Source organism: Rutidosis leptorrhynchoides, chromosome 2 (genome assembly GCF_046630445.1).
Source record: "Rutidosis leptorrhynchoides isolate AG116_Rl617_1_P2 chromosome 2, CSIRO_AGI_Rlap_v1, whole genome shotgun sequence".
NCBI lineage: Eukaryota > Viridiplantae > Streptophyta > Magnoliopsida > Asterales > Asteraceae > Rutidosis > Rutidosis leptorrhynchoides.
In genome coordinates, this window is record NC_092334.1 from 89,731,113 (window position 1) to 89,758,752 (window position 27,640).

The 27,640-nt window shown below is 34.9% G+C and overlaps 1 protein-coding gene and 1 non-coding gene across 2 annotated transcripts in view; both read right to left on the minus strand.

Annotated features, from left to right (window-relative positions):
- LOC139891134 (double-strand break repair protein MRE11-like) overlaps positions 1 to 27,640 on the minus strand; it is a 177,882-nt gene that overhangs the window by 10,970 nt on the left and 139,272 nt on the right. The gene's annotated exons all lie outside the window — the stretch shown is intronic.
- Positions 12,804 to 12,910, minus strand: LOC139895280 (small nucleolar RNA R71). Its single transcript, XR_011775739.1, has one exon. It is a non-coding gene; the product is annotated as a small nucleolar RNA R71 (small nucleolar RNA).

The following is a 27,640-nucleotide window of genomic DNA, read 5'->3' on the forward strand; positions in this document are numbered from 1 at the left end:
AAGTAACGTATGCATGAAAGTTGCTTAGCCTTGACCTAAACAAGTAAGTTGTATCAATTAACCGGTTACGACACAAGGTCGGGTGAAATGTGTTCAATTAGTCCTATGGCTCGTTACGACTCGATTAAGTATAGCATGTGAATCACGTTGTCAAGTTTCATACAAGAAACAAGTATAAAAGCATGTTAGAACGATTGCATAAAAGTTTGGTTAAGTTTGACTAAAAGTCAAACTTGGTCAAAGTCAACGAAAAGTCAACGCGTTCGGGTCGGGTCCCGAACTATTTTTCTATGCTAAATATTCATATACAAGTATATTAAAACAAGTTTCATGTGAATCGGAGGTCGGTAGCTAGTCAAACATTTCGCGTGAAATGTGACAAAGTGAGCAGAATCTGGCCAGGCCAATCCGCGCGCCGCGCGGGGATGGGGCGCGCCGCGCCACCATCTGGGCAGAGATTTCTGGTCAGTTTTCAAAGTATGCACGAACCAAACATCAAACATTCACCATTTATGATCCGCAAACAACCAAAACATGTATCTTATATCCTTGGAAAGGTATTTTGACGAGCAATACAACTAACCACATATCATCAAACAAAAACATCAATTACAATAACCGAAAACTCGTCAATTGATCAAGAAAGGTTTATTTTCAAAGTTTCAAGTTCGTAAAACGTATTTTATGATTCGGAAATCCAATTTACACATACGATATGCCGTTTCGAAGGTAATGAAGCATACATTACTACTAAACACTAACAATTAACATTTCATGACATTCAAGCATCAAAAGTTCATGTCAAGAACTATCAAACCCTAGTCAAACATCACAAAATCATTAATCGGGTTTTTGAAGTTTTCTTAATCAACCTACGCATCAAAACGAAGCTAGTGATACTAGTAACACAATTAAAACATGAACTTTAACAATCAAACAACATTTAATCTTCCAAAATGCAAGATTAAGCAAACCCATTTCAAAGTTCATATTAGTTACTCCAAATCGACAAATCGAGCAAACAAAACATATATTCATGTTATACACGAGCCATAGACACTAACTAACACAATTTCAAGTATATAAAACGAATTTAGAGAAATTTAGTGATTTTAGAAAGTTACCCAAAATGGATGAAATTGGTACCAAATCGAAGAGGATGATGAGAGGATCACGAATATGTTGTCGGATTTGTTGTGAGCTTCCAAGATTGAATTTAGATGATGAATGATTGAATTGGGTGTTTGTGTGTGTGTTCTTGCTAGAGAGAAAGAGAGAGAGATGGAGGGATTGAATGGTGGTGATTGGGGTGGACTAGTTGACCTAGTCAACTAGTTTGCCCCGTGTCAATTTTAGTCCCTCGAGTTTAGAAGCGGGTGCGGAAAATACCTAAACGGAATATTTTAAAACGCGTATTAAAATCCGATAACGAGAATATTTAGAATGTTAGCTAACGGAGGTTACGAATCTAGATACGAGGAATATTATCTAAAAAGAAAAAGACGGCGTAAAAAAAATAATTTAACGGAAAAAAAAATGCGGGATGTTACAGTATATGCTTCAGAGTTTTCGGGGTTTCCCATTTTTCAACGGTTTCAATCTTTGCTGGATCCACCTGAATACCTTCTTTGTTCACTATATGACCGAGGAATTGAACTTCTTCCAACCAAAATGCACACTTTGAAAACTTAGCGTACAATTTTTCTCTCCTTAACAACTCTAGCACTTTTCTCAAATGTTCTTCGTGCTCCTGGTCATTCTTTGAGTAAATAAGTATGTCATCAATGAAAACAATGACAAACTTGTCAAGGTATGGTCCACACACTCGGTTCATGAGGTCAATGAACACAGCTGGTGCGTTAGTCAACCCAAACGGCATAACCATAAACTCGTAATGACCGTAACACGTCCTAAAAGTAGTCTTTGGAATATCATCCTCCTTCACCCGCATTTGATGATACCCAGAACTTAAATCAATCTTCGAATAAACTGATGAGCCTTGTAGTTGATCAAATAAGTCGTCGATTCTTGGTAGTGGGTAGCGGTTCTTGATGGTAAGTTTGTTCAACTTTCGGTAGTCGATGCACAACCTAAATGTACCATCCTTCTTCTTGACAAACAAAACAGGAGCTCCCCATGGTGATGTGCTTGGTCGAATGAAACCACGCTCTAAAAGTTCTTGTAACTGACTTTGTAATTCTTTCGTTTTGCTGGGTGCGAGTCTGTATGGAGCACGAGCTATTGGTGCAGCTCCTGGTACAAGGTCTATTTGAAATTCAACGGATCGATGTGGGGGTAATCCCGGTAATTCTTTCAGAAATACTTCGGGAAATTCTTTTGCGACGGAAACATCACTGGTGTTCTTTTCTTTAGGTTTAACTTCCTCGATGTGTGCTAGAATGACATAACAACCTTTTCTTATTAGTTTTTGTGCCTTCATACTACTAATAAGATTTACTTTCGTGTTATTCTTTTCTCCGTATACCATTAAGGGTTTTCCTATTTCCCCTACAATGCGAATTGCATTTTTGTAACATACGATCTCTGCTCTCACCTTTTTCAACCAGTCCATGCCAATTATCACATCAAAACTTCCTAACTCTACTGGTATCAAATCAATCTTAAATGTTTCACTAACCAGCTTAATTTCTCGATTCCGACATATATTATCTGCTGTAATTAATTTACCATTTGCTAATTCGAGTAAAAATTTATTATCCAAAGGCATCAGTGGACAACTTAATTTAGCACAAAAATCTCTACTCATATAGCTTCTATCCGCATCCGAATCAAATAAAACATAAGCAGATGTATTGTCAATAAGAAACGTACCCGTAACAAGCTCCGGGTCTTCCTGCGCTTCTGCCGCATTAATATTGAAAACTCTTCCGCGGCCTTGCCCATTAGTATTCCCTTGGTTTGGGCAATTTCTAATAATGTGGCCCGGTTTTCCACATTTATAACAAACTACGTCGGCATTATTTGTTCCGACCTTATATGTTTCTTTATTTTTGTTATTCTTTGGTCCGTAAACCTCACATTTTGCCGCGCCATGACCACTTCTCTTATACTTGGTGCAAACTGTTGTGCAAAACACATTTAGATGGTACTCTGCACACCTGAAGCGTGGCTGTTTCTGTTGTTTGTTGTTATTGAGGTTGTTGTTGGGATTGTTATTGTTGTTGAAACGGTTGTTGTAGTTGTTGTTGTTGTTGGGACGTTTGTTGTAGTTATTGTTAGGATTGTGGTTATTGTTGCGATTGTTGTTACGGTTGTGGTTGTAATTGTTATTGTTGTTGTACTGGTGACTTTTGTCACCATTTTTCTCCCACTTCCTCTTGAGTTGTTTCGTGTTGGCTTCTTCGGCCACCTGTTCTTTAATTCTCCCCTCAATCTGATTTATGAGTTTATGAGCCATTCGACTTGCCTTCTGTATGGAAGCGGGCTCGTGTGAACTCACATCTTCTTGAATCCTTACTGGTAACCCTTTTACAAACGCGTCGATCTTCTCTTCTTCATCTTCGAACGCTCTCAGACACAATAGGCACAAATCTGTGAATCGTCGTTCATATGTGGTAATGTCGAATCCTTGTGTTCGTAACTCTCTAAGTTCTACCTTGAGCTTATTGACTTCGTTTCTAGGACGGTACTGCTCGTTCATCAATTGCTTGAATGCCGACCACGGTAGTGCGTAAGCAGCATTTTGTCCTACCTGTTCAAGATAGGTGTTCCACCACGTTAACGCAGTACCTGTGAAGGTATGCGTAGCGTACTTAACTTTGTTCTCTTCAGTACACTTACTTATGGCAAACACCGTTTCGACCTTCTCGGTCCACCGTTTCAATCCAATTGTGAAATGTCCCGTTCTTATTGATTAAAAACGTTCCATATTAATTGATTTCGTTGCGAGGTTTTGACCTCTATATGAGACGTTTTTCAAAGACTGCATTCATTTTAAAACAAACCATAACCTTTATTTCATCAATAAAGGTTTAAAAAGCTTTACGTAGATTATCAAATAATGATAATCTAAAATATCCTGTTTACACACGACCATTACATAATGGTTTACAATACAAATATGTTACAACAAAATAAGTTTCTTGAATGCAGTTTTTACACAATATCATACAAGCATGGACTCCAAATCTCGTCCTTATTTAAGTATGCGACAGCGGAAGCTCTTAATAATCACCTGAGAATAAACATGCTTAAAACGTCAACAAAAATGTTGGTGAGTTATAGGTTTAACCTATATATATCAAATCATAATAATAGACCACAAGATTTCATATTTCAATACACATCCCATACATAGAGATAAAAATCATTCATATGGTGAACACCTGGTAACCGACATTAACAAGATGCATATATAAGAATATCCCCATCATTCCGGGACACCCTTCGGATATGATATAAATTTCGAAGTACTAAAGCATCCGGTACTTTGGATGGGCCTTGTTGGACCCGATAGATCTATCTTTAGGATTCGTGTCAATTAGGGTGTCTGTTCCCTAATTCTTAGATTACCAGACTTAATAACAAGGGGCATATTCGATTTCGATAATTCAACCATAGAATGTAGTTTCACGTACTTGTGTCTATTTTGTAAATCATTTATAAAACCTGCATGTATTCTCATCCCAAAAATATTAGATTTTAAAAGTGGGACTATAACTCACTTTCACAGATTTTTACTTCGTCGGGAAGTAAGACTTGGCCACTGTTGATTCACGAACCTATAACAATATATACATATATATTAAAGTATGTTCAAAATATATTTACAACACTTTTAATATATTTTGATGTTTTAAGTTTATTAAGTCAGCTGTCCTCGTTAGTAACCTATAACTAGTTGTCCACAGTTAGATGTACAGAAATAAATCGATAAATATTATCTTGAATCAATCCACGACCCAGTGTATACGTATCTCAGTATTGATCACAACTCAAACTATATATATTTTGGAATCAACCTCAACCCTGTATAGCTAACTCCAACATTCACATATAGAGTGTCTATGGTTGTTCCGAAATATATATAGATGTGTCGACATGATAGGTCGAAACATTGTATACGTGTCTATGGTATCTCAAGATTACATAATATACAATACAAGTTGATTAAGTTATGGTTGGAATAGATTTGTTACCAATTTTCACGTAGCTAAAATGAGAAAAATTATCCAATCTTATTTTACCCATAACTTCTTCATTTTAAATCCGTTTTGAGTGAATAAAATTGCTATGGTTTCATATTGAACTCTATTTTATGAATATAAACAGAAAAGTATAGGTTTATAGTCGGAAAAATAAGTTACAAGTCGTTTTTGTAAAGGTAGTCATTTCAGTCGAAAGAACGACGTCTAGATGACCATTTTAGAAAACATACTTCCACTTTGAGTTTAACCATAATTTTTGGATATAGTTTCATGTTCATAATAAAAATCATTTTCTCATAATTACAACTTTTAAATCAAAGTTTATCATAGTTTTTAATTAACTAACCCAAAACAACCCGCGGTGTTACTACGACGGCGTAAATCCGGTTTTACGGTGTTTTTCGTGTTTCCAGGTTTTAAATCATTAAGTTAGCATATCATATAGATATAGAACATGTGTTTAGTTAATTTTAAAAGTCAAGTTAGAAGGATTAACTTTTGTTTGCGAACAAGTTTAGAATTAACTAAACTATGTTCTAGTGATTACGAGTTTAAACCTTCGAATAAGATAGTTTTATATATATGAATCGAATGATGTTATGAACATCATTACTACCTTAAGTTCCTTGGATAAACCTACTGGAAAATAGAAAAATGGATCTAGCTTCAACGGATCCTTGGATGGCTCGAAGTTCTTGAAGCAGAATCATGACACGAAAACAAGTTCAAGTAAGATCATCACTTGAAATAAGATTGTTATAGTTATAGAAATTGAACCAAAGTTTGAATATGATTATTACCTTGTATTAGAATGATAACCTACTGTAAGAAACAAAGATTTCTTGAGGTTGGATGATCACCTTACAAGATTGGAAGTGAGCTAGCAAACTTGAAAGTATTCTTGATTTTATGTAACTAGAACTTGTAGAATATATGAAGAACACTTAGAACTTGAAGATAGAACTTGAGAGAGATCAATTAGATGAAGAAAATTGAAGAATGAAAGTGTTTGTAGGTGTTTTTGGTCGTTGGTGTATGGATTAGATATAAAGGATATGTAATTTTGTTTTCATGTAAATAAGTCATGAATGATTACTCATATTTTTGTAATTTTATGAGATATTTCATGCTAGTTGCCAAATGATGGTTCCCACATGTGTTAGGTGACTCACATGGGCTGCTAAGAGCTGATCATTAGAGTGTATATACCAATAGTACATACATCTAAAAGCTGTGTATTGTACGAGTACGAATACGGGTGCATACGAGTAGAATTGTTGATGAAACTGAACGAGGATGTAATTGTAAGCATTTTTGTTAAGTAGAAGTATTTTGATAAGTGTATTGAAGTCTTTCAAAAGTGTATAAATACATATTAAAACACTACATGTATATACATTTTAACTGAGTCGTTGAGTCATCGTTAATCGTTACATGTAAGTGTTGTTTTGAAACCTTTAGGTTAACGATCTTGTTAAATGTTGTTAACCCAATGTTTATAATATCAAATGAGATTTTAAATTATTATATTATCATGATATTATCATGTATGAATATCTCTTAATATGATATATATACATTAAATGTCTTTACAACGATAATCGTTACATATATGTCTCGTTTAAAAATCATTAAGTTAGTAGTCTTGTTTTTACATATGTAGTTCATTGTTAATATACTTAATGATATGTTTACTTATCATAGTATCATGTTAACTATATATATATCCATATATATGTCATCATATAGTTTTTACAAGTTTTAACGTTCGTGAATCACCGGTCAACTTGGGTGGTCAATTGTCTATATGAAACATATTTCAATTAATCAAGTCTTAACAAGTTTGATTGCTTAACATGTTGGAAATATTTAATCATGTAAATATCAATCTCAATTAATATATATAAACATGGAAAAGTTCGGGTCACTACAGTACCTACCCGTTAAATAAATTTCGTCCCGAAATTTTAAGCTGTTGAAGGTGTTGACGAATCTTCTGGAAATAGATGCGGGTATTTCTTCTTCATCTGATCTTCACGCTCCCAGGTGAACTCGGGTCCTCTACGAGCATTCCATCGAACCTTAACAATTGGTATCTTGTTTTGCTTAAGTCTTTTAACCTCACGATCCATTATTTCGACGGGTTCTTCGATGAATTGAAGTTTTTCGTTGATTTGGATTTCATCTAACGGAATAGTGAGATCTTCTTTAGCAAAACATTTCTTCAAATTTGAGACGTGGAAAGTGTTATGTACAGCCGCGAGTTGTTGAGGTAACTCAAGTCGGTAAGCTACTGGTCCGACACGATCAATAATCTTGAATGGTCCAATATACCTTGGATTTAATTTCCCTCGTTTACCAAATCGAACAACGCCTTTCCAAGGTGCTACTTTAAGCATGACCATCTCTCCAATTTCAAATTCTATATCTTTTCTTTTAATGTCAGCGTAGCTCTTTTGTCGACTTTGGGCGGTTTTCAACCGTTGTTGAATTTGGATGATCTTCTCGGTAGTTTCTTGTATAATCTCCGGACCCGTAATTTTGTCTATCCCCCACTTCACTCCAACAAATCGGAGACCTGCACTTTCTACCATAAAGTGCTTCAAACGGCGCCATCTCAATGCTTGAATGGTAGCTGTTGTTGTAGGAAAATTCTGCTAACGGTAGATGTCGATCCCAACTGTTTCCGAAATCAATAACACATGCTCGTAGCATGTCTTCAAGCGTTTGTATCGTCCTTTCGCTCTGCCCATCAGTTTGTGGATGATAGGCAGTACTCATGTCTAGACGAGTTCCTAATGCTTGCTGTAATGTCTGCCAGAATCTTGAAATAAATCTGCCATCCCTATCAGAGATAATAGAGATTGGTATTCCATGTCTGGAGATGACTTCCTTCAAATACAGTCGTGCAAACTTCTCCATCTTGTCATCTTCTCTTATTGGCAGGAAATGTGCTGATTTGGTGAGACGATCAACTATTACCCAAATAGTATCAAAATCACTTGCAGTCCTTGGCAATTTAGTGATGAAATCCATGGTAATGTTTTCCCATTTCCATTTCGGAATTTTGGGTTGTTGAAGTAGACCTGATGGTTTCTGATGCTCAGCTTTGACCTTAGAACACGTCAAACATTCTCCTACGTATTTAGCAACATCGGCTTTCATACCCGGCCACCAAAAATGTTTCTTGAGATCCTTGTACATCTTCCCCGTTCCAGGATGTATTGAGTATCTGGTTTTATGAGCTTCTCTAAGTACCATTTCTCTCATATCTCCAAATTTTGGTACCCAAATCCTTTCAGCCCTATACCGGGTTCCGTCTTCCCGAATATTAAGATGCTTCTCCGATCCTTTGGGTATTTCATCCTTTAAATTTCCCTCTTTTAAAACTCCTTGTTGCGCCTCCTTTATTTGAGTAGTAAGGTTATTATGAATCATTATATTCATAGATTTTACTCGAATGGGTTCTCTGTCTTTCCTGCTCAAGGAATCGGCTACCACATTTGCCTTCCCCGGGTGGTAACGAATCTCAAAGTCGTAATCATTCAATAATTCAATCCACCTACGCTGCCTCATATTCAGTTGTTTCTGATTAAATATGTGTTGAAGACTTTTGTGGTCGGTATATATAATACTTTTGACCCCATATAAGTAGTGCCTCCAAGTCTTTAATGCAAAAACAACCGCGCCTAATTCCAAATCATGCGTCGTATAATTTTGTTCGTGAATCTTCAATTGTCTAGACGCATAAGCAATCACCTTCGTTCGTTGTATTAATACACAACCGAGACCTTGCTTTGATGCGTCACAATAAATCACAAAATCATCATTCCCTTCAGGCAATGACAATATAGGTGCCGTAGTTAGCTTTTTCTTCAATAACTGAAACGCTTTCTCTTGTTCATCATTCCATTCAAATTTCTTCCCTTTATGCGTTAATGCAGTCAAGGGTTTTGCTATTCTGGAAAAGTCTTGGATGAACTGATAAGGCTAAAAAGGAACATATATTTCATAGCATTATTCCCCAAGAAAGACAAGATTTTAGTTGCAATTGTTCCATTTTCAAGTGATATCCGTTTATATTAAATAAGTGCGAAGACAAAAGGCGAAAATGACGATTTGAAGACACAAAGGTCCAAAAAGCTAAAAAGTACAAGATACAATTCAAGAGGTTCAAATTATTGATGAGGAACGTCTCAAAATTACAAGAATACAAGACGCAAAACGCAAAGTACACGATATAAAATTGTACGAAAGGACGTTCGAAAATCCGAAACCGAGGCATGAACCAACTTTCAACGCTCGACGCAACGGAGCTGAAAGTACAAGTCAACTATTCAAAAGAATATAATATAATATTTAAATAATTCATAATAAGAATAATATTAAATAATAAAAAGTTGTTAATTGAGCATAGTTCAGGGGTCATAAGTGAAAATTCAAATTAATCATTTGCCTATAAAAGGTCATGTAATCGATGAATTTAAGTACACCTTTTTCCAATCTTCTTTCTTTCTTATGTAATTTATATTTATATTTATAATATTAAGTTTAATTTAAGATTAATAATAATTGGGTTATTGTAAGAAATGTTTTACGGGTTTTAAAGTAGGAACTCTGTCCGTGTAACGCTACGCGATTAATCACCACTGTAAGCTATGTTCTTCCTTTTTAAATTAATGTCTAGTAGCTAAGTCATTATTTTGCTTATTTAAATTGAAGTAATCGTGATGTTAGGCTAAATATTAAGATGGGGTAATTGGATTTTTTTACCATAATTAGGGTATGGACAAAAGACCGACACCTGTGGACTTTGGACCATGGACAATTAATAGATGGGGGGTATTGTCTAAAATTGAGCGACAACTCATGGGAGCCTGTCGAACCTATCTTCAAATTAATTAATCTAAATAATAATAAAATGGTTATGGATGTCCTATTTAGTGACGTTTATACGACATCCTTTACAATCATTTAATTAATTATTTGGGTTGGGTAATTTATTATTCACTACGGTCAAGTGGATAAATTAATATTCATGGACCAATAAAACAGGGGTGGATTACATTTAAGGACACTTGGTGTAATTGTTAACAAAGAATTAAAACCTTGGATTACACGCAGTCGTTAACCTGGTGTAATCATTAAACAAAGTATTAAGACCTTGTTACAGTTCGGATCCCTAATTAGTTGGATTATTTGACTTCGGGAATAAGGATAATTTGCCGAGCATTTTATAATTATGACCGGTGAACTATTTTGGACAAAAACCACATAGGTTTCAAATAATCCAGGACAAAGGACAATTAACCCATTGGACAATTAATTAAAATCAAAAAGTCAAACATCATGGTTACGGAAGTTTAAATAAGCATAATTGTTTTATTGTATTTTTCATCGCACTTTTATTTTCTGTCATTTTATTTTCTGTCATTTTATTTATCGCAATTTATTTTACGAACTTTAATTTTTGTCATTTATTTTTACGCTTAAAATCGACAAACCGGTCATTAAACGGTAAAACCCCCATTTTATAATAATACTACTACTTATTTATATATATATTTTTACAAATAAACTTAATAATATAGCGTTAACTTCACCAGCTCCCTGTGGAACGAACCGGACTTACTAAAAACTACACTACTCTACGATTAGGTACACTGCCTATAAGTGTTGTAGCAAGGTTTAGGTATATCCACTCGATAAATAAATAAATAAAACTTGTGTAATATTTCGTCGCATTTTGTAGTAAAAATTAATACTATTTCGTACACCCCGCTGCACACATCAAGTTTTTGGCGCCGCTGCCGGGGAGCGCTAAAACGCTATATTTTTAATTATAATAATATTGAAATAAAATATAATAATATAATAATATTGAAATAGAATATAATAATATAATAATATTGAAATAGAATATAATAATATAATAATATTTTAGAATCATACGTAAAGTTTTAAAAAGTCGTATTTATTAAATACTTCAGGGGTATATTATGTAACTTGTAATTAATAATTTCTATCATATCGCTTTCATGTGAATAGTAAATTAATTAATTTCTTTTCATTTACTATTCATGAATAGTAAATGAATTAAAAAAAAGTTTTGAAAAAAAATTATAATTATAAAAAAATTATTAATTTGTAAAAAAAAAAAATCGTTTTTAAAAAAAAAAAAAAAATCGTTTTTTTTTTAAGGAAAAAAATTTCGTTTTTTTTAAAAAAAAAAAAAAAAAATTGTGTAAAAAAAAATCGTTTTTTTAAAGAAAAAAAAATTCGTTTTAAAAAAAAATTGTAAAAAAAATCGTTTTTTTAAAAAAAAAGTTTTAAAAAAAAAATTTATATAAAAAAAAAAATTTTTTTTTTAAAAAAAAAATTTAAAATCCTTAAAAAACGAAATAAAAAAAAAATTAAAAAAAAAGTTTTTTTTAGACTCTAGTTACAATTTTTAGTATTAAGTTTAGTTTTGCCATAGTTATTTTTACTTCTAGAATTTTTAGGCTTTGCCGTAAAATCCCTTAAGTGCTTATTCCTTCGACTAAGTTTTAGGTGCTTTAGAATTTTACGACGCCGTATTTCGCACTACTTTCTTATTTTTATTTTTCGACGCCTATTTTTCGACCTTTTTATTTTTCAACATTTTTCGACGCGCAATCTATTTCTTCCTTATTTCTCGATACTCTAGTTTTTAGGACTTAGAATTTTCTATACTTCTTATCTAAATCTTAAAACGGAAAGAAAAATTATTTAAGCGGTTAAATTAATAGACGTTGACATTTTTCTGGTTCGTAGTAATAGTTGGATTTGTTAGTGGCTAGTTGTGGGCTTCCGATTTAAAGGGTCCTGGCTACCTGCTACATCTTTTGGCTATTCGAAACGTGGGCAAAATCAGAAAAGTCTATTAATTGGACAACTTATATAAGTTTTTCTTATTTTTATAACTAATAGGATATTCTGTGAATGCACCGAGCAAAACGTTCACCACCTTTCATACGTTCACCACCTGTAACTCGATCAAGACATCTAGCCAATATTGTCGCCGTTGATTTTTCTTTAGAATCATCATCTAGTCGACCAAGAACTCCAACTCAAATTTCCGATAATCCATCTTTTGAACCCGACCTCACAATTGAGAATCCGGAGAATATTCAGGGACAATTCCAAGATCCAGAACCACTAATCATTCCTCCTGAACCACAAACCATTAAATCAGAATCTTCTAGTGATTCGTATTCAACAAATTCAATTATGGAAAATCTGGAACCTCTAAGTATGGAAGACCGAATGAGAGCCACACGCACGGGCCAAGGTCACGCCATTATTAAGCCAGACATTAATGCGCCAGATTATGAAATCAAAGGACAAATTCTACACATGGTAACTAACCAATGCCAATTCAGTGGTGCACCGAATGAAGATCCTAACGAACACCTTCGTACGTTTAAAAGAATTTGTACACTATTCAAAATCTGAGAAGTGGAAGATGAGCAGATCTATCTCATGTTGTTTCCCTGGACTTTAAAGGGAGAAGCCAAAGATTGGTTAGAATCGTTACCTGAAGGGGCGATTGACACATGGGATGTCTTAGTTGAAAAATTTCTTCAAAGATTCTTTCCGGCATCTAAAGCCGTGAGACTTCAAGGAGAAATTGTTACGTTCACACAAAAGCCAAATGAAACATTATATGAGGCGTGGACAAGATTCGGAAGGATGTTGAGAGGATGTCCTCAACACGGTTTAGACACTTATCAAATAGTACAAATATTCTACCAAGGTGTCAACGTTGCTACAAGAAAAGACATCGACATAACAGCTGGTGGTTCCATTATGAAGAAAACCGCAACTGAAGCTTACAAAATTATTGATAACACTGCTTCCCACTCTCATGAGTGGCATCAAGAAAAAGATATCTTTCGATCATCTAAAGCGGCTAGAGCCGATTCTAGCCATGACTTTGATTTCGTTTCCGCAAAAATAGATGCTTTCGAAAGACGAATGGAAAAGATGAATAAAGATATTCACGCAATACGAATTAGTTGTGAGCAATGCGGTGGACCACACTTATTGAAAGATTGTCACATTGAACTAACGATGGAACAACGAGAGAATGTTTCCTATATGAACCAAAGGCCGGAAAATAATTATCAGAATAATTATCAACCGCCAAAGCTAAACTTTAATCGAAATCAAAACATTCTTTACAATCCAAATGGACCCAACAACAACTCGTACAACCAACAAGGTCCGAATAACCAACCAACTCAAAACAACACTTTCAATCAACAAAGACCTAGCTTGTATAAACCGCCACATCAAACCGAAGAGAAAAAGCCAAATCTAGAAGAAATGATGGCAAAGCTAATGGAATCTCAAACACAATTTATTACGTCTCAAACCCAAACGAACGAGAGGTTTGATCAGTCATTAAGAACTCAACAAGCTTCCATTTTGAATCTAGAAAAACACGTAGGTACTCTTGCTAGCATGATGAGTGAGAGGGAACAAGGAAAGCTACCGAGTGATACTGAAGTAAATCCTCGGAATGAGAATGTTAATATGGTGTCCACGAATTCTGAAAAACCAGCTCCAGAAGTTGGGGAGGTTTTAGATATGAGTAACAATGAAGAAGTTACAACACCACCACCACCCGAGTATGTAAAGCCAGTGGTGGCACCATACAAACCACCCATCCCGTTTCTAAGAAAAGGAGTTGAGTATGAGCAAGTAATAGGTAATAAAGATTGTGATACCTCTGGAAAGAAGAAGAAGAAAAAGAATAAGAAAGTACAAGAAACAAAAGCCGTAGAAGTAAACCCGGTGAATACAGTTCCACCAAAACCTCCACCTAGGGTAGGTGATCCCGGTGAATTTATTGTTCCTTGTCTACTTAGTGATTGTGTCATGTATGATGCACTGGCAGATTTAGGTGCAAGTGTGAGTGTTATGCCTCTTTCCTTATATAAGAGATTAGGTGTAGGTAAGTTAAGTCCAACGGATATGAGTGTTCGACTCCTTGATCAAACCATTAAGCACCCAGTTGGAATTGCTAACAACCCACCCATTCAAGTAGGTAATTTAACCTTTCTAGTCGAATTCATTGTCATTGACATAGAAGAGGACCCAAACATTCCTCTAATTTTAGGTCGACCATTCTTAGCGTCCACCGGGGCGTTATTTGATGTAAGAAATGGTAGAATGACACTTAGTAATGATGAAAAATCGATCACCTTTATGATTCGAAAGTCTAAATCTCCACCAACCAAAACCGTTGAACCAGCAAAAACGATTGGTAAGAACCATGTTGTTTTACCAACTCCAACGGTAGTGCTTAGCAATAATAAAACGCCTAAGTGTGGGGAAAATGAAGTAACACCTAATGATGACCTGATAACAAAGAACCCCGTTGTTGATACGAAATTAAATGACCCCGTTATTAATAGTTCAATGAAGAAACTTATTAAACGGATTCGCGATGCTAGAACCAAGGGGAACTTTAAGTTATGTAACCGGTTAGTATCCAATCTATCACCTAAAGAAAAGGAGAAACTAGTTGAAATTGTGGATATTACACAGGAATCCGACCAATGGCTTAAAGAAAAAGTCACGGATATGCAAGTTGATTATGGACCAAGAGAAATTGACGATGAAGTTAATCACAATTTCGACACCACAGCTACCTAAGTGTGAGGAGATTTAAATGTTCTAAAAAGAAAATGCTGTCTAGAGTTAATTGTTCTGTTCTCGTGTAGTTCCGAGAATGGAATCCGATTGGTCTTTTCCGTTAGCAGACACTAAAGAACTAGTTTTCTCCCACCATTCTGAATTTTTATTTTTTTGGTTTTAATTAATATGCCTTTTAAATTTAAGTTTTGTGTGATTTTAAAAACAAAATTTACTTTATTTCATTAAGTTTAAAAAATTGATTTCTAAAATTCGTCGTGAGTTGAAGACTAGGTCGTTGAACCGAAATTGCTTTACCCAAGGACGGGGCGATAAATTTTGTTATCATTATTTTTTTAATTTTATTGATCTAAAGTATGCAAAAAATATATATATATATATATATATATATATATATATATATATATATATATATATATATTATATTTTATAAATTTTTAAACGTGGGATAATATATCAAACTTTAAAAATATGTATATATATGTTTGTATTTTATGTTATGTACAAAACAGGGTAAAAACAGCGCACTTTCAAAGAATGTCATTAAGTTCAGCAAAAGCTTTTAATTTTGACGACAAGACGCAAAATATCAAATGTGATATAAAACAACATGTTTGCAAACTCGGTATTTCCAATAACTTTTCTACACTAATCACCCTCATGAATTTATAATTAGAGTCTGATTTCATGCAAATGAGGGCATTGCATGGTCTCAAGTGTGGGGAAGGGTTATAAATTCTCTCGGGTTTGCACTTGGTTTATTTGCCAAATTTTGCGAAAATTTGAAAAATTTTCAACTAAATGAAATCAAAATCATGTTTATATATATTTATGAACGATGAAAACTAGGTGTTAATACCGAAATTATTGTTACCTCAAAAAGGACATAAATTGAGAAACAACCCAAAACGCTTGAATTCATTTAAAATGGAATAAAGGAGAATAAAAAGGCAAAGAAAGAAACTAAGTGTGAGGAGAATATACCAAGTTATTCAATTAAAAACTATCTATCACATGTTTGTGTAAAGTTTATTGCAGGTGCTTTTGTTTTGGACTAAATTAACTGTTTTACCCGATTTATTGTAATACTTTTGAAAGAAGAGATGGATCTACACGATGAATCAATTCCATCATTAAAACTAAGTAAAGTCTTCCGAAAAAGACACGCGCTTCTTGATTTAGGTCAAGAAGTTGTCGTCCAGACCAGCTGTAGGTTGACGAAAAATCTAGAAAAGTCATCTCTAAAATCAGCAGGAAATCCACGGACCTCAGCATCAAACAGGGTCGCCAAGTGGTCAGATTTATCCTAACCATGAGAAGGATTTATCTCGTACAATGGGGGGCACCGTGCAAATTAGCTTGATAAGACTAATGAATCAGATCCCCAGAAAAGGATAATCTCCTTAAAGATTAAAAATCAGCTTTTAAGACTGATAATACTCAATCCTAGAGATTGACCTTAAAGATTGAGAATTTAAACTCATGGAATTCGATGATATCTAAACTCGAGCATGAACGAGAAAATATTTTGATCAAAAATACAAACCGATTTGTTTTCTGAAACCCATTTTCAATGCGTTCATTACCATTGAACGTAAAATCCTAGGAATTCACCTGGAATTCATTAGGTCACCTGAACTAAATCGGGTGTCAACCGTAAGAACGGTGGTTGCATAGCATGGTCGGAGACAGGACCTTGTGCCAGACCGAAAAATCAAAGGATGATCTTTACTATTGCTCCTACCAAGGATAGTACTAGCATCCGACACGTTAAAAAGACCATAATCAAATGCATGTCATTAGACATTGCCTTAACAGTTTCTTGTTCATCGCTTTCCTTTACAACCGGACGGTAGTTTACCGAAAGGTAATATACGGGACAAATAAACTGGATGTGTGCTTTCCGATACAGGGATAGCAGTGGATTACACGAGCCTAAAAGTTTTTAGCCAAACTATTGATCCACAAATATATTTTGCAACACCAATGTCGGAAAACTTGTCTAGGGTAAAAGCTAGAATGAATTTTCAAAAAGATCAAATGTTTTCATAAAGATCCAATTTTCCTAAAGGATCTACATTTTTATAGTCATGTGGGACTGTAAACCGCCTTTCAAATGTGCACTTTGCTTTGGAAACCGAAAGTAAATCGGCTATTTGATTGCAAGTGTCGTTGAACTAAACCCGAGGCAACTGTGGATGACACACCCACCTTTAACCATGGTTCTATTGTTACTATCATTGTTTATACCGCCATATCAAAATCACTGATGTACAAAGTGTGAAGAATAAAGAAGTGATTCGTGTGATGTATTATATTATTTCAAGACTGTATTGCTTGAGGACAAGCAACGCTCAAGTGTGGGGATATTGATAAGGCTAAAAAGGAACATATATTTCATAGCATTATTCCCCAAGAAAGACAAGATTTTAGTTGCAATTGTTCCATTTTCAAGTGATATCCGTTTATATTAAATAAGTGCGAAGACAAAAGGCGAAAATGACGATTTGAAGACACAAAGGTCCAAAAAGCTAAAAAGTACAAGATACAATTCAAGAGGTTCAAATTATTGATGAGGAACGTCTCAAAATTACAAGAATACAAGACGCAAAACGCAAAGTACACGATATAAAATTGTACGAAAGGACGTTCGAAAATCCGGAACCGAGGCATGAACCAACTTTCAACGCTCGACGCAACGGAGCTGAAAGTACAAGTCAACTATTCAAAAGAATATAATATAATATTTAAATAATTCATAATAAGAATAATATTAAATAATAAAAAGTTGTTAATTGAGCATAGTTCAGGGGTCATAAGTGAAAATTCAAATTAATCATTTGCCTATAAAAGGCCATGTAATCGATGAATTTAAGTACACCTTTTTCCAATCTTCTTTCTTTCTTATGTAATTTATATTTATATTTATAATATTAAGTTTAATTTAAGATTAATAATAATTGGGTTATTGTAAGAAATGTTTTACGGGTTTTAAAGTAGGAACTCTGTCCGTGTAACGCTACGCGATTAATCACCACTGTAAGCTATGTTCTTCCTTTTTAAATTAATGTCTAGTAGCTAAGTCATTATTATGCTTATTTAAATTGAAGTAATCGTGATGTTAGGCTAAATATTAAGATGGGGTAATTGGATTTTTTTACCATAATTAGGGTATGGACAAAAGACCGACACCTGTGGACTTTGGACCATGGACAATTAATAGATGGGGGGTATTGTCTAAAATTGAGCGACAACTCATGGGAGCCTGTCGAACCTATCTTCAAATTAATTAATCTAAATAATAATAAAATGGTTATGGATGTCCTATTTAGTGACGTTTATACGACATCCTTTACAATCATTTAATTAATTATTTGGGTTGGGTAATTTATTATTCACTACGGTCAAGTGGATAAATTAATATTCATGGACCAACAAAACAGGGGTGGATTACATTTAAGGACACTTGGTGTAATTGTTAACAAAGAATTAAAACCTTGGATTACACGCAGTCGTTAACCTGGTGTAATCATTAAATAGAGTATTAAGACCTTGTTACAGTTCGGATCCCTAATTAGTTGGATTATTTGACTTCGGGAATAAGGATAATTTGCCGAGCATTTTATAATTATGACCGGTGAACTATTTTGGACAAAAACCACATAGGTTTCAAATAATCCAGGACAAAGGACAATTAACCCATTGGACAATTAATTAAAATCAAAAAGTCAAACATCATGGTTACGGAAGTTTAAATAAGCATAATTGTTTTATTGTATTTTTCATCGCACTTTTATTTTCTGTCATTTTATTTATCGCAATTTATTTTACGCACTTTAATTTTTGTCATTTATTTTTACGCTTAAAATCGACAAACCGGTCATTAAACGGTAAAACCCCCATTTTATAATAATACTACTACTTATTTATATATATATTTTTACAAATAAACTTAATAATATAGCGTTAACTTCACCAGCTCCCTGTGGAACGAACCGGACTTACTAAAAACTACACTACTCTACGATTAGGTACACTGCCTATAAGTGTTGTATCAAGGTTTAGGTATATCCACTCGATAAATAAATAAATAAAACTTGTGTAATATTTCGTCGCATTTTGTAGTAAAAATTAATACTATTTCGTACACCCCGCTGCACACATCATGAACCTTCTGTAGTAACCAGCTAGTCCTAAAAACTGGCGTATGTGTTTCGGAGTTTTCGGGGTTTCCCACTTTTCAACAGTTTCTATCTTTGCCGGATCCACCTTAATACCTTCTTTGTTCACTATGTGACCGAGGAATTGAACTTCTTCCAACCAAAATGCACACTTTGAAAACTTAGCGTACAATTCTTCCTTCCTCAATACTTCTAACACCTTTCTCAAATGTTCACCGTGTTCTTGGTCATTCTTTGAGTAAATAAGTATGTCATCAATGAAAACAATGACAAACTTGTCAAGGTATGGTCCACACACTCGGTTCATAAGGTCCATGAACACAGCTGGTGAAATGTCCCGTTCTTATTGATTAAAAACGTTCCATATTAATTGATTTCGTTGCGAGGTTTTGACCTCTATATGAGACGTTTTTCAAAGACTGCATTCATTTTAAAACAAACCATAACCTTTATTTCATCAATAAAGGTTTAAAAAGCTTTACGTAGATTATCAAATAATGATAATCTAAAATATCCTGTTTACACACGACCATTACATAATGGTTTACAATACAAATATGTTACAACAAAATAAGTTTCTTGAATGCAGTTGTTACACAATATCATACAAGCATGGACTCCAAATCTCGTCCTTATTTAAGTATGCGACAGCGGAAGCTCTTAATAATCACCTGAGAATAAACATGCTTAAATCGTCAACAAAAATGTTGGTGAGTTATAGGTTTAACCTATATATATCAAATCATAATAATAGACCACAAGATTTCATATTTCAATACACATCCCATACATAGAGATAAAAATCATTCATATGGTGAACACCTGGTAACCGACATTAACAAGATGCATATATAAGAATATCCCCATCATTCCGGGACACCCTTCGGATATGATATAAATTTCGAAGTACTAAAGCATCCGGTACTTTGGATGGGGTTTGTTAGGCCCAATAGATCTATCTTTAGGATTCGCGTCAATTAGGGTGTCTGTTCCCTAATTCTTAGATTACCAGACTTAATAAAAAGGGGCATATTCGATTTCGATAATTCAACCATAGAATGTAGTTTCATGTACTTGTGTCTATTTTGTAAATCATTTGTAAAACCTGCATGTATTCTCATCCCAAAAATATTAGATTTTAAAAGTGGGACTATAACTCACTTTCACAGATTTTTACTTCGTCGGGAAGTAAGACTTGGCCACTGGTTGATTCACGAACCTATAACAATATATACATATATATCAAAGTATGTTCAAAATATATTTACAACACTTTTAATATATTTTGATGTTTTAAGTTTATTAAGTCAGCTGTCCTCGTTAGTAACCTACAACTAGTTGTCCACAGTTAGATGTACAGAAATAAATCGATAAATATTATCTTGAATCAATCCACGACCCAGTGTATACGTATCTCAGTATTGATCACAACTCAAACTATACATATTTTGGAATCAACCTCAACCCTGTATAGCTAACTCCAACATTCACATATAGAGTGTCTATGGTTGTTCCGAAATATATATAGATGTGTCGACATGATAGGTCAAAACATTGTATACGTGTCTATGGTATCTCAAGATTACATAATATACAATACAAGTTGATTAAGTTATGGTTGGAATAGATTTGTTACCAATTTTCACGTAGCTAAAATTAGAAAAATTATCCAATCTTGTTTTACCCATAACTTCTTCATTTTAAATCCGTTTTGAGTGAATCAAATTGCTATGGTTTCATATTGAACTCTATTTTATGAATCTAAACAGAAAAAGTATAGGTTTATAGTCGGAAAAATAAGTTACAAGTCGTTTTTGTAAAGGTAGTCATTTCAGTCGAAAGAAGGACGTCTAGATGACCATTTTAGAAAACATACTTCCACTTTGAGTTTAACCATAATTTTTGGATATAGTTTCATGTTCATAATAAAAATCATTTTCTCAGAATAACAACTTTTAAATCAAAGTTTATCATAGTTTTTAATTAACTAACCCAAAACAGCCCGCGGTGTTACTACGACGGCGTAAATCCGGTTTTACGGTGTTTTTCGTGTTTCCAGGTTTTAAATAATTAAGTTAGCATATAATATAGATATAGAACATGTGTTTAGTTGATTTTAAAAGTCAAGTTAGAAGGATTAACTTTTGTTTGCGAACAAGTTTAGAAGTAACTAAACTATGTTCTAGTGATTACAAGTTTAAACCTTCGAATAAGATAGCTTTATATGTATGAATCGAATGATGTTATGAACATCATTACTACCTTAAGTTCCTTGGATAAACCTACTGGAAAAGAGAAAAATGGATCTAGCTTCAACGGATCCTTGGATGGCTCGAAGTTCTTGAAGCAGAATCATGACACGAAAACAAGTTCAAGTAAGATCATCACTTGAAATAAGATTGTTATAGTTATAGAAATTGAACCAAAGTTTGAATATGATTATTACCTTGTATTAGAATGATAACCTACTGTAAGAAACAAAGATTTCTTGAGGTTGGATGATCACCTTACGAGATTGGAAGTGAGCTAGCAAACTTGAAAGTATTCTTGATTTTATGTAACTAGAACTTGTAAAATATATGAAGAACACTTAGAACTTGAAGATAGAACTTGAGAGAGATCAATTAGATGAAGAAAATTGAAGAATGAAAGTGTTTGTAGGTGTTTTTGGTCGTTGGTGTATGGATTAGATATAAAGGATATGTAATTTTGTTTTCATGTAAATAAGTCATGAATGATTACTCATATTTTTGTAATTTTATGAGATATTTCATGCTAGTTGCCAAATGATGGTTCCCACATGTGTTAGGTGACTCACATGGGCTGCTAAGAGCTGATCATTGGAGTGTATATACCAATAGTACATACATCTAAAAGCTGTGTATTGTACGAGTACGAATACGGGTGCATACGAGTAGAATTGTTGATGAAACTGAACGAGGATGTAATTGTAAGCATTTTTGTTAAGTAGAAGTATTTTGATAAGTGTCTTGAAGTCTTTCAAAAGTGTATGAATACATATTAAAACACTACATGTATATACATTTTAACTGAGTCGTTAAGTCATCGTTAGTCGTTATATGTAAATGTTGTTTTGAAACCTTTAGGTTAACGATCTTGTTAAATGTTGTTAACCCAATGTTTATAATATCAAAAGAGATTTTAAATTATTATATTATCATGATATTATGATGTACGAATATCTCTTAATATGATATATATACAATAAATGTAGTTACAACGATAATCGTTACATATATGTCTCGTTTCAAAATCATTAAGTTAGTAGTCTTGTTTTTACATATGTAGTTCATTGTTAATATACTTAATGATATGTTTACTTATCATAATATCATGTTAACTATATATATAACCATATATATGTCATCATATAGTTTTTACAAGTTTTAACGTTCGTGAATCACCGGTCAACTTGGGTGGTCAATTGTCTATATGAAACCTATTTCAATTAATCAAGTCTTAACAAGTTTGATTGCTTAACATGTTGGAAACATTTAATCATGTAAATATCAATCTCAATTAATATATATAAACATGGAAAAGTTCGGGTCACTACAGTACCTACCCGTTAAATAAATTTCGTCCCGAAATTTTAAGCTGTTGAAGGTGTTGACGAATCTTCTGGAAATAGATGCGGGTATTTCTTCTTCATCTGATCTTCAAGCTCCCAGGTGAACTCGGGTCCTCTACGAGCATTCCATCGAACCTTAACAATTGGTATCTTGTTTTGCTTAAGTCTTTTAACCTCACGATCCATTATTTCGACGGGTTCTTCGATGAATTGAAGTTTTTCGTTGATTTGGATTTCATCTAATGGAATAGTGAGATCTTCTTTAGCAAAACATTTCTTCAAATTCGAGACGTAGAAAGTATTATGTACAGCCGCGAGTTGTTGAGGTAACTCTAGTCGGTAAGCTACTGGTCCGACACGATCAATAATCTTGAATGGTCCAATATACCTTGGATTTAATTTCCCTCGTTTACCAAATCGAACAACGCCTTTCCAAGGTGCAACTTTAAGCATGACCATCTCTCCAATTTCAAATTCTATATCTTTTCTTTTAATGTCAGCGTAGCTCTTTTGTCGACTTTGGGCGGTTTTCAACCGTTGTTGAATTTGGATGATCTTCTCGGTAGTTTCTTGTATAATCTCCGGACCCGTAATCTGTCTATCCCCCACTTCACTCCAACAAATCGGAGACCTGCACTTTCTACCATAAAGTGCTTCAAACGGCGCCATCTCAATGCTTGAATGGTAGCTGTTGTTGTAGGAAAATTCTGCTAACGGTAGATGTCGATCCCAACTGTTTCTGAAATCAATAACACATGCTCGTAGCATGTCTTCAAGCGTTTGTATCGTTCTTTCACTCTGCCCATCAGTTTGTGGATGATAGGCAGTACTCATGTCTAGACGAGTTCCTAATGCTTGCTGTAATGTCTGCCAGAATCTTGAAATAAATCTGCCATCCCTATCAGAGATAATAGAGATTGGTATTCCATGTCTGGAGACAACTTCCTTCAAATACAGTCGTGCTAACTTCTCCATCTTGTCATCTTCTCTTATTGGTAGGAAGTGCGCCGATTTGGTGAGACGATCAACTATTACCCAAATAGTATCAAAACCACTTGCAGTCCTTGGCAATTTAGTGATGAAATCCATGGTAATGTTTTCCCATTTCCATTCCGGGATTTCGGGTTGTTGAAGTAGACCTGATGGTTTTTGATGCTCAGCTTTGACCTTAGAACACGTCAAACATTCTCCTACGTATTTAGCAACATCGGCTTTCATACCCGGCCACCAAAAATGTTTCTTGAGATCCTTGTACATCTTCCCCGTTCCAGGATGTATTGAGTATCTGGTTTTATGAGCTTCTCTAAGTACCATTTCTCTCATATCTCCAAATTTTGGTACCCAAATCCTTTCAGCCCTATACCGGGTTCCGTCTTCCCGAATATTAAGATGCTTCTCTGATCCTTTGGGTATTTCATCCTTTAAATTTCCCTCTTTTAAAACTCCTTGTTGCGCCTCCTTTATTTGAGTAGTAAGGTTATTATGAATCATTATATTCATAGATTTTACTCGAATGGGTTCTCTGTCCTTCCTGCTCAAGGCATCGGCTACCACATTTGCCTTCCCCGGGTGGTAACGAATCTCAAAGTCGTAATCATTCAATAATTCAATCCACCTACGCTGTCTCATATTCAGTTGTTTCTGATTAAATATGTGTTGAAGACTTTTGTGGTCGGTATATATAATACTTTTGACCCCATATAAGTAGTGCCTCCAAGTCTTTAATGCAAAAACAACCGCGCCTAATTCCAAATCATGCGTCGTATAATTTTGTTCGTGAATCTTCAATTGTCTAGACGCATAAGCAATCACCTTCGTTCGTTGCATTAATACACAACCGAGACCTTGCTTTGATGCATCACAATAAATCACAAAATCATCATTCCCTTCAGGCAATGACAATATAGGTGCCGTAGTTAGCTTTTTCTTCAATAACTGAAACGCTTTCTCTTGTTCATCATTCCATTCAAATTTCTTCCCTTTATGCGTTAATGCAGTCAAGGGTTTTGCTATTCTGGAAAAGTCTTGGATGAACCTTCTGTAGTAACCAGCTAGTCCTAAAAACTGGCGTATGTGTTTCGGAGTTTTCGGGGTTTCCCACTTTTCAACAGTTTCTATCTTTGCCGGATCCACCTTAATACCTTCTTTGTTCACTATGTGACCGAGGAATTGAACTTCTTCCAACCAAAATGCACACTTTGAAAACTTAGCGTACAATTCTTCCTTCCTCAATACTTCTAACACCTTTCTCAAATGTTCACCGTGTTCTTGGTCATTCTTTGAGTAAATAAGTATGTCATCAATGAAAACAATGACAAACTTGTCAAGGTATGGTCCACACACTCGGTTCATAAGGTCCATGAACACAGCTGGTGCATTAGTTAAACCAAATGGCATGACCATAAACTCGTAATGACCGTAACGTGTTCTGAAAGCAGTCTTTGGAATATCATCTTCTTTCACCCGCATTTGATGATACCCGGAACGTAAGTCAATCTTTGAATAAACAGACGAGCCTTGTAGTTGATCAAATAAGTCGTCGATTCTCGGTAGTGGGTAGCGGTTCTTGATGGTAAGTTTGTTCAACTCTCGGTAGTCGATACACAACCTGAATGTACCATCTTTCTTCTTGACAAACAAAACAGGAGCTCCCCACGGTGATGTGCTTGGTCGAATGAAACCACGCTCTAAAAGTTCTTGTAATTGGCTTTGCAGTTCTTTCATCTCACTGGGTGCGAGTCTGTAAGGAGCACGAGCTATTGGTGCAGCTCCTGGTACAAGATCTATTTGAAATTCAACGGATCGATGTGGGGGTAATCCCGGTAATTCTTTCGGAAATACATCGGGAAATTCTTTTGCAATAGGAACATCATTGATGCTCTTTTCTTCAGTTTGTACTTTCTCGACGTGTGCTAGAACAGCATAGCAACCTTTTCTTATTAGTTTTTGTGCCTTCAAATTACTAATAAGATGTAGCTTCGTGTTGCCCTTTTCTCCGTACACCATTAAGGGTTTTCCTTTTTCTCGTATAATGCGAATTGCATTTTTGTAACAGACGATCTCTGCTTTCACTTCCTTCAACCAGTCCATACCGATTATCACATCAAAACTCCCTAACTCTACTGGTATCAAATCAATCTTAAATGTTTCGCTAACCAGTTTAATTTCTCGATTCTGACATATATTATCTGCTGAAATTAATTTACCATTTGCTAATTCGAGTAAAAATTTACTATCCAAAGGCGTCAATGGACAACTTAATTTAGCACAAAAATCTCTACTCATATAGCTTCTATCCGCACCCGAATCAAATAAAACGTAAGCAGATTTATTGTCAATAAGAAACGTACCCGTAACAAGCTCCGGGTCTTCCTGTGCCTCTGCCGCATTAATATTGAAAACTCTTCCGCGGCCTTGTCCATTCGTGTTCTCCTGGTTCGGGCAATTTCTAATAATGTGGCCCGGTTTTCCACATTTATAACAAACTACATTGGCATAACTTGCTCCGACACTACTTGCTCCGCCATTACTCGTTCCGACACCATTTGTTCCTTTCGTTCTATTAACCCCTGGTCCATAGACCTCACACTTCGCAGCGCTATGACCATTTCTTTTACACTTGTTGCAAAATTTGGTGCAGAACCCCGAGTGATTCTTTTCACACCTTTGGCATAGCTGCTTCTGATTGTTGTTGTTGTTGCGGTTATTATTGTTGTTGGGATGATTGTTGTAGTTGTTGTTGTTGTTGTTGTTGTTGTTGTTGTTGTTGTTGTTGTTGTTGTTGTTGTTGTTGTTGTTGTTGTTGTTGTTGTTGTTGGGCCGTTTGTTGTAGTTGCGATTGATGTTGCGATTGTTGGGATAATTGTTGCGATTATTGTTGTAATTGCTGTTGTTGTTGTATTGGTGATTCTTATCACCGTTTTCCTCCCACTTTCTTTTGACTTGCTTCACATTGGCCTCTTCAGCAGTCTGTTCTTTAATTCTTACTTCAATCTGGTTCACTAGTTTGTGAGCCATTCTACATGCCTGTTGTATGGAGGCGGGCTCGTGTGAACTTATATCTTCTTGGATTCTTTCCGGTAATCCTTTCACAAACGCGTCGATCTTCTCTTCCTCATCTTCGAATGCTCCCGGACACAATAGGCACAATTCTGTGAATCGTCTTTCGTATGTGGTAATATCAAATCCTTGGGTTCGTAACCCTCTAAGTTCTGTCTTGAGCTTATTGACCTCGGTTCTGGGACGGTACTTCTCGTTCATCAAGTGCTTGAATGCTGACCACGGTAGTGCGTACGCATCGTCTTGTCCCACTTGCTCTAGATAGGTATTCCACCATGTTAATGCAGAACCTGTGAAGGTATGCGTAGCGTACTTCACTTTGTCCTCTTCAGTACACTTACTTATGGCAAACACCGATTCGACCTTCTCGGTCCACCGTTTCAATCCGATCGGTCCTTCGGTTCCATCAAATTCCAAAGGTTTGCAGGCAGTGAATTCTTTGTAGGTGCATCCTACACGATTTCCTGTACTGCTAGATCCAAGGTTATTGTTGGTATGTAGCGCAGCCTGTACTGCGGCTATGTTTGAAGCTAGAAAAGTACGGAATTCCTCTTCATTCATATTCACGGTGTGTCGAGTAGTCGGTGCCATTTCCTTCAAAATAGTCAAATGGAACAAGTTAATCATACAGAATATTAAGAGTAGTTAATAGTATTTCGTAGCATAATATGAACTCATTTATAAAAGCTTTTTCTTCATATTAGCGTTTTATAAGTTTAAATTCGGGTAGTACCTACCCGTTAAGTTCATACTTAGTAGCTAATATACAATTCAACTACTACAATTCTATATGAAAAACTGATTATAATAATATTTCGCGTTCAAACTTTTATACAATATTTTACAAACTTACAATACCGCTTATTTTACATAAAGCATGAAATATAGCACACAATAACTTTGATACAAGATAGTTGTGAAGATAATTCTAGCTAGTACACAAGTCGTTCAGCAAA